Source organism: Oncorhynchus clarkii, chromosome 7 (assembly GCF_045791955.1).
Source record: "Oncorhynchus clarkii lewisi isolate Uvic-CL-2024 chromosome 7, UVic_Ocla_1.0, whole genome shotgun sequence".
Taxonomy (NCBI): Eukaryota; Metazoa; Chordata; class Actinopteri; order Salmoniformes; family Salmonidae; genus Oncorhynchus; species Oncorhynchus clarkii.
Window position 1 is genome coordinate 42,127,857 of NC_092153.1, and position 12,981 is coordinate 42,140,837.

Consider the following 12,981-nt stretch of genomic DNA (forward strand, 5'->3'; position numbering starts at 1 on the left):
TCTGCGTGTGTTATTTATTTTACGTTTCACCCCCTTCAGCATGACGTTAAGTGTCAGAGGATGTGGACAATCGATGCTTTCCAGCAACTTCTTAGGTTGGTTTATCTGGAGAATTAGATGTGTATATAGTTATCTGTAAACCTGTAAAGAAAATGAAGAATTAAATCAAATTGTTATCCTTTAATGAGTCTCGTTCATGTCTTTTATGAGCTCGTTCTCACTTTGTTTCCTGGTCAGGAAAGTTCTCTGGGTATACTCATTTCTCTGTGCTGCAGTCTTAATGACTTTCTGTACAGTAGCCAGGCCAGCTTCCTCTATGTCAGTGGCTGTTCCGCAATTACCCCGAGTTCAACCAGCTCTTTCTAAAAGGTCTCTAGCTCCTCATTTTGGAGCTTTGTCAAACTGAGGAGTTTCCCTTCCATTAGTTATGAGTCCCAAAATGGTTTCCTGTGTCTGTGTGTTCCAGAAGTGTGCTCATCCAAGGGTTGAGTGGTAGGAGAGAGCCAGAGTAAACGTCATTCATTATGAATCAGTATAGTTTGTTTTACAAAGTTTAACAAAAACATGGAGAAACAGGTCCCATGGATAGTTATGGTAGCTTCAAATGATATATTATTTTTAAAAACGATTCCTGCTAATAGAAATCAAGTGCACATTAATATTTAGTGGATTTTTGTTTTCCCAACAAACAGTTTTCGATTTTTGATGGTCCAATCTCCGGAAATGAGTTGCGTTCAGCCATTCAGCCGTTCCTATGGGGAAAGAATAGTTTTTTGGGGCTGAATGCAAAAATAAGGTCTGAGGTTAACACAGGCTTAGTGGATATTATATGTTTGTTCTATGAGATAATTTCACGTGTGCCCAACAAACATTTAGAATTGTTGGTGGCCAGATCTTTTGATGTGCACAAACTGCACATCAGTGTGGTTTGAACATAAATTACAGGCGAGGAAATGTCTGTACGCAATTTAGTGTACGCTCCAGAGCACAAACCATAGAGATAGAGGACTCATCTTAGTATCTGTTCCATTAAAGCCATCTCCATTTTAAAGTAGCCTACTCAATTTTCTTCTTCACAATTGGGTGGGACTTCCAACTTCATTGGCTCATCCCTCTTGATGACCCTGTTGGTGCCATGTCCAACCGGGTCATCAGGAAGGATCAGCCATTGAAGTTGGAAGTCCCACCCAGTTGACTACATTAAAATGATCGAAGCCCTCAATGGCGCTGCCCGTGCGTTCAATACAGCTGGGACCTCTGATATAAACGAGGTCAAATCATGACGTCGATGATCTTAAGGTCGGAAAGTCAAAGCTCTCGAAAGTGGCACAAGTTCCTGAATTGGAATTCCGAGTTGAATGACCATTCAAAATGAATTTTCCCAGTTGGAGCTCGTTTTTTTTCGTTGCCAGTTGTCTTGAACGCACTAAAGTCTGAAGTCTGATATTTCTTTGGACACTGTCCTAACAAACCCCCAAACGAGCTTCAATGCCATACAACACTCCTTCCGTGGCCTCCAACTGCTTTTAAATATTAGTAAAACTAAGTGCATGCTCTTCAACCGATTGCTGCCCGCACCCTCCCTCCTGACTAGCATCACTACTCTGGACGGTTCTGACCTAGAATACGTGGACAACTACAAATACCTAGGTGTCTGGTGAGACTGTAAACTCTTCTTCCAGACTCACATTAAGCATCTCCAATCCAAAATTAAGTCTAGAATCGGATTCCTATTTCGCAACAAATCCTCCTTCAGTCATGCTGCCAAACATACCCTCGTAAAACTGACTATCCTACCGATCCTACACTTCGGCGATGCCATTTACAAAATATCCTCCAACACTCTACTCAGCAAATTGGATGCAGTCTATCACAGTGCCATCTGTTTTGTCACCAAAGCCCCATATACTACCCACCACTGCGACCTGTATGCTCTCGTTGACTGGCCATCACTACATATTCGTCGTCAAACCCACTGGCTCCTGGTCATCTATAAGTCTTTGCTAGGTAAAGCCCCACCTTATCTCAGCTCACTGGTCACCATAGCAACACCCAACTGTAGCACGCGCTCCAGCAGGTATATCTCACTGGTCATCCCCAAAGCCAACACCTCCTTTGGCCGCCTTTCCTTCCAGTTCTCTGCTGCCAATGACTGGAACGAATTGCAAAAATCACTGAAGCTGGAGTCTTATATCTCCCTCTCTAACTTAAAGCATCAGCTGTCAGAGCAGCTTACCGATCACTGTACCTGTACACAGCCAATCTGTAAATAGCGCACCCAACTACCTCATCCCCATATTGTTGCTTATCTTCTTGCTCTTTTGGACCCCAGTATCTCTACTTGCACATCATCATCTGCTCATTTATCACTCAAGTCTTAATGCTAAATTGTAATTATTTTTGCCACTATGGCCTATTTATTGCCATACCTCCCTACTCTTCTACATTTGCACACACTGTACATTTTTCTATTGTGTTATTGACTGAATGTTTGTGTAACTCTGTGTTGTTGTTTTTGTCGCACTGCTTTGCTTAATCTAATGAGGTGCGCAAATGGAGAGCCAAGGGGTAGGGAGTGATTTGGGATTTATCCAGACAAAATGCCAAGGTGTGTCCTGGACCTCCATACTTTTAGCTTGGCGAACTATATAACAGTATTACAACTATTGGCCAAAATGCCGCGTCTCTAAGTCTGCAGATTGAGATACATGTTCATGAGAAAGACATCCAAAGGTTTCTCTGCGGTTACGGGAAACTACTAGAGGTTGATCTGAAGGATGGATACGATTTTAATTCTTATGACTTGAATCCCGCTAACGGGATCGATATGACAACAGCGAGTGAAAGTGCAGGGTGCCAAATTCAAAACAACATCATTAAAATTCCTCAAATATAGAAGTATTTTACACCATTTTAAAGATACACTTGTTGTTAATCCCACCACAGTGTCCGATTTCAAAAAGGCTTTACGACAAAAGCACACCAAACGATTATGTTAGGTCTGCACCTAGTCACAGAAAAACAGCCATTTTTCCAGCCAAAGAGAGGAGTCACAAAAAGCAGAAGTAGAGATAAAATGAATCACTAACCTTTGATGATCTTCATCAGATGACACTCATAAGACTTCATGTTACACAATACGTGTATGCTTTGTTCGATAAAGTTCATACTTCTATACAAGAATCTGAGTTTACATTGGCACGTTATGTTTAGTAGTTTCAAAACATCCAGTGATTTTGCAGAGAGCCACATCAATTTACAGAAATACTCATAATAAACATTGATAAAAGATTCAACTATTATGCATGGAATTATAGATACACTTCTCCTTAATGCAACCGCTGTGTCAGATTTCAAAAAAGCTTTACTGAAAAAGCACACCATGCAATAATCTGAGTACAGCGCTCAGACAACAAATCAAGGCATACAGATATCCGCCATGTTGTGGAGTCAACAGAAGTCAGAAATAACATTATAAATATTCACTTACCTTTGATGATCTTCATCAGAATGCACTCACAGGAATCATAGTTCCACAATAAATGTTTGATTTGTTCAATAAAGTCCATCATTTATGTCCAAATACCTCCTTTTTGTTTGCGCGTTTATCCCAGTAATCCAAATTCATGACACGCAGGCCAGACGAAAAGTCTAAAAGTTCCATTACAGTCCATAGAAACATGTCAAATGAAGTAATGAATCAATCTTTAGGATATTATTAACAATCTTCAATAATGTTCCAACCGGAGAATTCCTTTGTCTTTAGAAATGTAATGGAACGCAGGTAGCTCATGCCACTCTGACAGACCACTGACTCATTCAGCTCCCATTCCCCCCTCCTTCACAGTAGAAGCATCAAATAAGGTTCTAAAGACTGTTGACATCTAGTGGAAGCCTTAGGAAGTGCAATTTGACCCCATAGACACTGTATATTCGATTGGCAAATAGTTGAAAAACTACAAACCTCAGATTTTCCACCTCCTGGTTGGATTTTCTCTCAGGTTTTTGCCTGCCATATGAGTTCTGTTATACTCAGACATCATTCAAACAGTTTTAAAAACTTCAGAGTGTTGTCTATCCAAATATATTAATAATATGCATATATTAGCAACTGGGCCTGAGTAACAGGCAGTTTACTCTGGGCACCTTATTCATCCAAGCTACTCAATACTGCTCCCAGCCATAAGAAAACTAACTAGCTAACGTTAGGATCGTATGGGCAAAATGGCAACTACTAATGCAGTACAACGGTTAGCTGGTTAGTCAGCTGTTGTTGATTTAGCCAACACAGTAGACCTACTGTCAGCAATAATTGCTCCTTCTTCTCGCTCACGTGCACAATCGAATGTTGAACGGGAAATACTTGTGCGGTGAACGACTTGTCATTGAGCACACTCGTGGCCGGCGGATGGACCGTGGTGTATACGGTGCTGGCGGAGGTGGACGTAGTAAGTATTCTCTGAGAAGTTGTATGTATAACTACAGCAAAATTACATGATTTACTTCTTTTTTTATCAGGTGTGATGATGGAGAGTTCCAGCAGGGGGCAGTAAAGTCATGAACAACACTTAACGTTAGCTACCTGTTCCTTGTCATTTGTAGGGCCACTGAAATAGTACCTCCTCTCTGTAGACTTATAATTGAAATTTTAATGAAGCACAAGATTGAATGTTAGAATAATGTTTAGATGTATGCAGTGTCTTGTTTGTTTTTTAGCGCTTGAAAAATACAATTTGACAAATCAAATTGTATTTGTCACTATGTTTCGTAAACAACAGGTGTAGACTAACAGTGAAATGCTTACGGGTTTCTAACAAAGCTGCTGTTTAACATGTTTTACCCACATTTACCCACAGATCTGCCTACCTAGGTAGGCTAGTGGTTAGAGCATTGGGCCAGTAACCGAAATGTTGCTGGATCTAATCCCCATCTGTCATTCTGCCCCTGAACAAGGCTGTTAACCCAATGTTCACCGGTAGGCCGTCATTGTAACTAAGAATTTGTTAACTGACTTGCCTAGTTAAATAAAACTAAAAATTAAGGGTTGGGCATGTAAAATGTAGTGTTTACATTTCTGCTATGCTGCTTGCTTTGGTACATGCATTGGTATAATCTTAATGCACCCACTGCCTGTTTCTTAGATTCAAATAGCCTAGCTGTAATGTATACTAAAGAATATAGATGCAATGTATACTAAATAATATACACTGCTCAAAAAATAAAGGGGACACTTAAACAACACAATGTAACTCCAAGTCAATCACACTTCTGTGAAATCAAACTGTCCACTTAGGAAGCAACACTGATTGATTGACAATACATTTCACATGCTGTTGTGCAAATGGAATAGACAACAGGTGGAAATTATAGGCAATTAGCAAGACAACCCCAATAAAGGAGTGGTTCTGCAGGTGATAACCACAGACCACTTCTCAGTTCCTATGCTTCCTGGCTGATGTTTTGGTCACTTTTGAATGCTGGCAGTGCTTTCACTCTAGTGGTAGCATGAGACGGAGTCTACAACCCACACAAGTGGCTCAGATAGTGCAGCTCATCCAGGATGGCACATCAATGCGAGCTGTGGCAAAAAGGTTTGCTGTGTCTGTCAGCGTAATGTCCAGAGCATGGAGGTGCTACCAGGAGACAGGCCAGGACACCAGGAGACGTGGAGGAGGCCGTAGGAGGGCAACAACCCAGCAGCAGGACCGCTACCTCCGCCTTTGTGCAAGGAGGAGCAGGAGGAGCACTGCCAGAGCCCTGCAAAATGACCTCCAGCAGGCCACAAATGTGCATGTGTGCTCAAACGGTCAGAAACAGACTCCATGAGGGTGGTATGAGTGCCCGACGTCCACAGATGGGGGTTGTGCTTACAGCCCAACACCGTGCAGGACGTTTGGCATTTGCCAGAGAACACCAAGATTGGCAAATTCGCCACTGGCTCCCTGTGCTCTTCACAGATGAAAGCAGGTTCACACTGAGCACGTGACAGACGTGACAGTCTGGAGACGCCGTGGAGAACGTTCTGCTGCCTGCAACATCCTCCAGCATGACCGGTTTGGCGGTGGGTCAGTCATGGTGTGGCATTTCTTTGGGGGGGCGCACAGCCCTCCATGTGCTCGCCAGAGGTAGCCTGACTGCCATTAGGTACCGAGATGAGATCCTCAGACCCCTTGTGAGACCATATGCTGGTGCGGTTGGCCCTGGGTGCCTCCTAATGCAAGACGATGCTAGACCTCAAGTGGTTGGAGTGTGTCAGCAGTTCCTGCAAGAGGAAGGCATTGATGCTATGGACTGGCCCGCCCGTTCCCCAAACCTGAATCCAATTGACCACATCTGGGACATCATGTCTCGCTCCATCCACCAACGCCACGTTGCACCACAGACTGTCCAGGAGTTGGCGGATGCTTTAGTCCAGGTCTGGGAGGAGATCCCTCAGGAGTCCATCCGCCACCTCATCAGGAGCATGCCCAGGCGTTGTAGGGAGGTCATACAGACACGTGGAGGCCACACACACTACTGAGCCTCATTTTGACTTGTTTTAAGGACATTACATCAAAGTTGGATCAGCCTGTACTGTGGTTTTCCACTTTAATTTTGAGTGTGACTCCAAATCCAGACCTCCATGGGTTGATAAATTTGATTTCCATTGATCATTTTTGTGTGATTTTGTTGTCAGCACATTCAACTATGTGAAGAAAAAAGTATTTAATAAGAATATTTAATTCATTCAGATCTAGGATGTGTTATTTTAGTGTTCCCTTTATTTTTTTGGAGCAGTGTAGATTCATTACACCATCTTAACAAAGTCCTTGGATGTTTCAATTTGAAAGAGTCCACTGTGGGCTGAATCTGTTGACCTTTAGGCTAAGATGACTGATGATGACTGGCTATGATGACTGCCTGTCTGTCCCGTTTGGCCTTGGCTTTCACCTTAATGTGTGTGTGACCTTTGACGTATGACCTCTTGGCTGACCTTACCGGAAGCCATGACGACAGCAGCCTTTTGCCAATAGACCAGGGTGATGGTGAGGAATCCCATTTTTAGTTTTTCTGTTAAAAATAAATATCGCCAAAGGTTGAAGCCATGTTGGCGTCTGTGTTAGTTAACTGTTACATAAGAGAGCAGTTTGCATTCAGTTGGAAGTTAAATGGTATCTGTGGACTGGTACATTTCTGCCAGCTACTGTGGCATCAGTTGGTAGTCGTACATATTTTCTCCCCCATTTTAGTGTTGTGATGTATACCTTTTTGTACAGCAGAATAAATGTAAGCCTGAGGTCGATGAATCAGAGAAATGGGCAAAGAGCGGGAATGCTGTCCATTTGGCTGAATGTATGTGTTACTACCTCTGCCAGGGCAATGTTAGACCGCATCACTTATTTGTACAATCATGTTAAGGGTCTAGTGGCCTGGTCCACACAGGGATAAACGTCCAAGCATCAGTTCTAGTAGCCCCCCTTGAGTTTTCAGCCCCAGTGTAGCCTCTGTAGACTCCCCCACTGTGCCATACTGTCTGTTCAGTGCTCTTTTAAAGATAGTAGTGGTTACAGCAGCCGAAGCCGCACTGGCCGGGACAAGTACGGGCCACCTGCACGCACAGAGTACCGCCTTATTGTGAAGAACCTCTCTAGTCGCTGCAGCTGGCAGGACCTAAAGGTGAGCGCTCAAGTCTCCATTTATATTTTATCCGTCCTTCTCTGAAAACTGGGTTCCTGCACAGCACATGTTGCAAGCACACCATTTTTTTGGGTTGACAGGACTTCAAATCAAATCAAATCAAATCAAATCAAATCAAATCAAATTTTATTTGTCACATACACATGGTTAGCAGATGTTAATGCGAGTGTAGCGAAATGCTTGTGCTTCTAGTTCCGACAATGCAGTAATAACAAGTAATCTAACTAACAATTCCAAAACTACTGTCTTGTACACAGTGTAAGGGGATAAAGAATATGTACATAAGGATATATGAATGAGTGATGGTACAGAGCAGCATAGGCAAGATACAGTAGATGGTATCGGGTACAGTATGTACAAATGAGATGAGTATGTAAACAAAGTGGCATAGTATAGTATAAAGTGGCTAGTGATACATGTATTACATAAGGATACCGTCGATGATATAGAGTACAGTATATACGTATGCGTATGAGATGAATAATGTAGGGTAAGTAACATTTATATAAGGTAGCATTGTTTAAAGTGGCTAGTGATATATTTACATCATTTCCCATCAATTCCCATTATTAAAGTGGCTGGAGTTGAGTCAGTGTCAGTGTGTTGGCAGCAGCCACTCAGTGTTAGTGGTGGCTGTTTAACAGTCTGATGGCCTTGAGATAGAAGCTGTTTTTCAGTCTCTCGGTCCCAGCTTTGATGCACCTGTACTGACCTCGCCTTCTGGATGATAGCGGGGTGAACAGGCAGTGGCTCGGGTGGTTGATGTCCTTGATGATCTTTATGGCCTTCCTGTGACATCGGGTGGTGTAGGTGTCCTGGAGGGCAGGTAGTTTGCCCCCGGTGATGCGTTGTGCAGACCTCACTACCCTCTGGAGAGCCTTACGGTTGAGGGCGGAGCAGTTGCCGTACCAGGCGGTGATACAGCCCGCCAGGATGCTCTCGATTGTGCATCTGTAGAAGTTTGTGAGTGCTTTTGGTGACAAGCCGAATTTCTTCAGCCTCCTGAGGTTGAAGAGGCGCTGCTGCGCCTTCTTCACAATGCTGTCTGTGTGAGTGGACCAATTCAGTTTGTCTGTGATGTGTATGCCGAGGAACTTAAAACTTGCTACCCTCTCCACTACTGTTCCATCGATGTGGATAGGGGGGTGTTCCCTCTGCTGTTTCCTGAAGTCCACAATCATCTCCTTAGTTTTGTTGACGTTGAGTGTGAGGTTGTTTTCCTGACACCACACTCCGAGGGCCCTCACCTCCTCCCTGTAGGCCGTCTCATCGTTGTTGGTAATCAAGCCTACCACTGTTGTGTCGTCCGCAAACTTGATGATTGAGTTGGAGGCGTGCGTGGCCACGCAGTCGTGGGTGAACAGGGAGTACAGGAGAGGGCTCAGAACGCAACCTTGTGGGGCCCCAGTGTTGAGGATCAGCGGGGAGGAGATGTTGTTGCCTACCCTCACCACCTGGGGGCGGCCCGTCAGGAAGTCCAGTACCCAGTTGCACAGGGCGGGGTCGAGACCCAGGGTCTCGAGCTTGATGACGAGCTTGGAGGGTACTATGGTGTTGAATGCCGAGCTGTAGTCGATGAACAGCATTCTCACATAGGTATTCCTCTTGTCCAGATGGGTTAGGGCAGTGTGCAGTGTGGTTGAGATTGCATCGTCTGTGGACCTATTTGGGCGGTAAGCAAATTGGAGTGGGTCTAGGGTGTCAGGTAGGGTGGAGGTGATATGGTCCTTGACTAGTCTCTCAAAGCACTTCATGATGACGGATGTGAGTGCTACGGGGCGGTAGTCATTTAGCTCAGTTACCTTAGCTTTCTTGGGAACAGGAACAATGGTGGCCCTCTTGAAGCATGTGGGAACAGCAGACTGGTATAGGGATTGATTGAATATGTCCGTAAACACACCGGCCAGCTGGTCTGCGCATGCTCTGAGGGCGCGGCTGGGGATGCCATCTGGGCCTGCAGCCTTGCGAGGGTTAACACGTTTAAATGTCTTACTCACCTCGGCTGCAGTGAAGGAGAGACCGCATGTTTTCGTTGCAGGCCGTGTCAGTGGCACTGTATTGTCCTCAAAGCGGGCAAAAAAGTTATTTAGTCTGCCTGGGAGCAAGACATCCTGGTCCGTGACTGGGCTGGGTTTCTTCCTGTAGTCCGTGATTGACTGTAGACCCTGCCACATGCCTCTTGTGTCTGAGCCGTTGAATTGAGATTCTACTTTGTCTCTGTACTGGCGCTTAGCTTGTTTGATAGCCTTGCGGAGGGAATAGCTGCACTGTTTGTATTCGGTCATGTTACCAGACACCTTGCCCTGATTAAAAGCAGTGGTTCGCGCTTTCAGTTTCACACGAATGCTGCCATCAATCCACGGTTTCTGGTTAGGGAATGTTTTAATCGTTGCTATGGGAACGACATCTTCAACGCACGTTCTAATGAACTCGCACACCGAATCAGCGTATTCGTCAATGTTGTTATCTGACGCAATACGAAACATCTCCCAGTCCACGTGATGGAAGCAGTCTTGGAGTGTGGAGTCAGCTTGGTCGGACCAGCATTGGACAGACCTCAGGGTGGGAGCCTCTTGTTTTAGTTTCTGTCTGTAGGCAGGGATCAACAAAATGGAGTCGTGGTCAGCTTTTCCGAAAGGGGGGCGGGGCAGGGCCTTATATGCGTCGCGGAAGTTAGAGTAACAATGGTCCAAGGTCTTTCCTCCCCTGGTTGCGCAATCGATATGCTGATAAAATTTGGGGAGTCTTGTTTTCAGATTAGCCTTGTTAAAATCCCCAGCTACAATGAATGCAGCCTCCGGATAAATTGTTTCCAGTTTGCAGAGAGTTAAATAAAGTTCGTTCAGAGCCATCGATGTGTCTGCTTGGGGGGGGATATATACGGCTGTGATTATAATCGAAGAGAATTCTCTTGGTAGATAATGCGGTCTACATTTGATTGTGAGGAATTCTAAATCAGGTGAACAGAAGGATTTGAGTTCCTGTATGTTTCTTTCATCGCACCATGTCACGTTAGTCATAAGGCATACGCCCCCGCCCCTCTTTTTACCAGAAAGATGTTTTTTCCTGTCTGCGCGATGCGTGGAGAAACCTGTTGGCTGCACCGCTTCGGATTGCGTCTCTCCAGTAAGCCACGTTTCCGTGAAGCAAAGAACGTTACAGTCTCTGATGTCCCTCTGGAATGCTACCCTTGCTCGGATTTCATCAACCTTGTTGTCAAGAGACTGGACATTGGCAAGAAGAATGCTAGGGAGTGGTGCGCGCTGTGCCCGTCTCCGGAGTCTGACCAGAAGACCGCCTCGTTTCCCTCTCTTTCGGAGTCGTGTTTTTGGGTCGCTGCATAGGATCCACTCCGTTGTCCTGTTTGTAAGGCAGAACACAGGATCCGCGTCGCGAAAAACATATTCTTGGTCGTACTGATGGTGAGTTGATGCTGATCTTATATTCAGTAGTTCTTCTCGACTGTATGTAATGAAACCTAAGATGACCTGGGGTACTAATGTAAGAAATAACACGTAAAAAAACAAAAAACTGCATAGTTTCCTAGGAACGCGAAGCGAGGCGGCCATCTCTGTCGGCGCCAGAAGTCTGGTGAGGGGACCTATGCCGACGCCCATAAGGAGTGGACCAATGAGGGGGTGATTGAGTTCCGATCACGCTCGGACATGACGAGGGCCCTGGACAAGCTGTACAGCACTGACATCAATGGGAGGAAGATCTGCATGGTGGAGGACAAGCCTCGCCGCCGACGCTCCTCTTCTGGCAGCTGCTCCAAGTCTGGACTTACATCACCTCAGAAATGCAGGCATTGGGTCCTTACTGTCCTAATGTGGAAGGTGTTGCATGTTTCATTTGCTATCATTCTAGTACCAAAGCTGGTAATTTACCCAGGCTTACAATGCGTTTGATCTCCCAGGTCTCGTAACAGACGTCGCTCTCGCAGAAGGAGCTGCAGATGTTCTGGCAGCCACTCCAGGTCACTCTCACGGAAATAACACTGACCAAATTGCATCTGCCCTGCCCAAGAACTCCAATACTTCACGTGGCTCGGGTAGTTGCATAGATTACTACATAGTTCATCCCAGAGGGGGAATTTCATTGTAACACAGCAGCATACTGACAAGCACACATACTTTACAAGACAACTATACAAATACAAGACCTAGTTTAAATTCCTGTGTGTTTGTCCTCCACCGGTCACTCTCATGCTGTGAACAACACTCTTGCACCAGATCCGACCACAAATCCTTTTCTCGATCCGTGAAGAAGTCCCACTCTAAGTCCCAGACCCGTTCCAATTCCCGCTCTAGAACCAGGAAGTCCCGTTCCAAGTCCCCTTCTCGCTCTGGCACGCAAGACTCACAGCTGCTCGGCGAGCCACAAATCTCGCTCTCACACACGCAAGTTTCGCTCTAAAGTGAAGTCTGAGCGGGGAACCAGAGGCTATTCCAAGGATGTCTGCCAGCGAGAACTCCCAGAGTTGTTCTCCACCCCCCACAGAGAATGGAGACAGAGAGCGGTCCAAGTCTCCCTTCCCACAAGAAGACCTTCACCAATCCAAGTCCCCCGCCAAGCACCCAGCTTCTGGATCCGCCTCCCGAGGCTTCCCGAGATTAAATGCACTTGTTTAAGTAGGAAGTAGGAAAGATTGTTTAAAAATAAATCACGGATCAAATGCAGCTACAAGTGTTTCAATTTGTCCCTCTCTGAGCACTTGGCTGTGATTCCAAGTGTTGAGAATCTGGCTGAAAGATTGTAGATTACTATAGAACGCATAGTATTTTTTTTATTGAACCGTTAGGCAAGTCAGTTAAGAACAAATTCTTATTTACAATGACTGCCTCCCCCCGGCCAAGCCCGAACCCGGACGACGCTGGGCCAATTGTGCGCTGCCCTATGAGACTCCCAATCACGGCCAGTTGTGATACAGCCTGGAATCGAACCAGGGTCTGTAGTGATGCCTCTAGAACTGAAATGCAGTACCTTAGACCGCTGCGTCACTCCCGAGTTGTTCTCAGTTTCCTTATCTTTCTGAGATTGCTTATGCGTCATGTTAAAGATACTGGTTGATGTTGGTCTTTCAAGAGGAAATTAATTCTTACTTCAAATTTTAAATGTCAACACCGTCTGCATTGCTTCATTGAATCTCTGGTATTCCATTATCAAATCGTGATTGCTATGGCATTAAAATAATACCTTGCCATCTTACCTATCTTCACAAATCTAAAATAGAAGGAAATGAAGACCCAACAATCACCCAACAATCCTTTCCCATATAAATTGTTCTCCCTATGACTCAGTTAC

At 45.0% G+C, this 12,981-nt stretch overlaps 1 pseudogene; it reads left to right on the forward strand.

Moving 5' to 3' along the window:
- Positions 1-2,553: 2,553 nt before the first annotated feature.
- LOC139412594 (serine/arginine-rich splicing factor 6-like) lies at positions 2,554-12,308 on the forward strand (annotated as a pseudogene).
- The last annotated feature ends 673 nt before the right edge of the window (positions 12,309-12,981 follow it).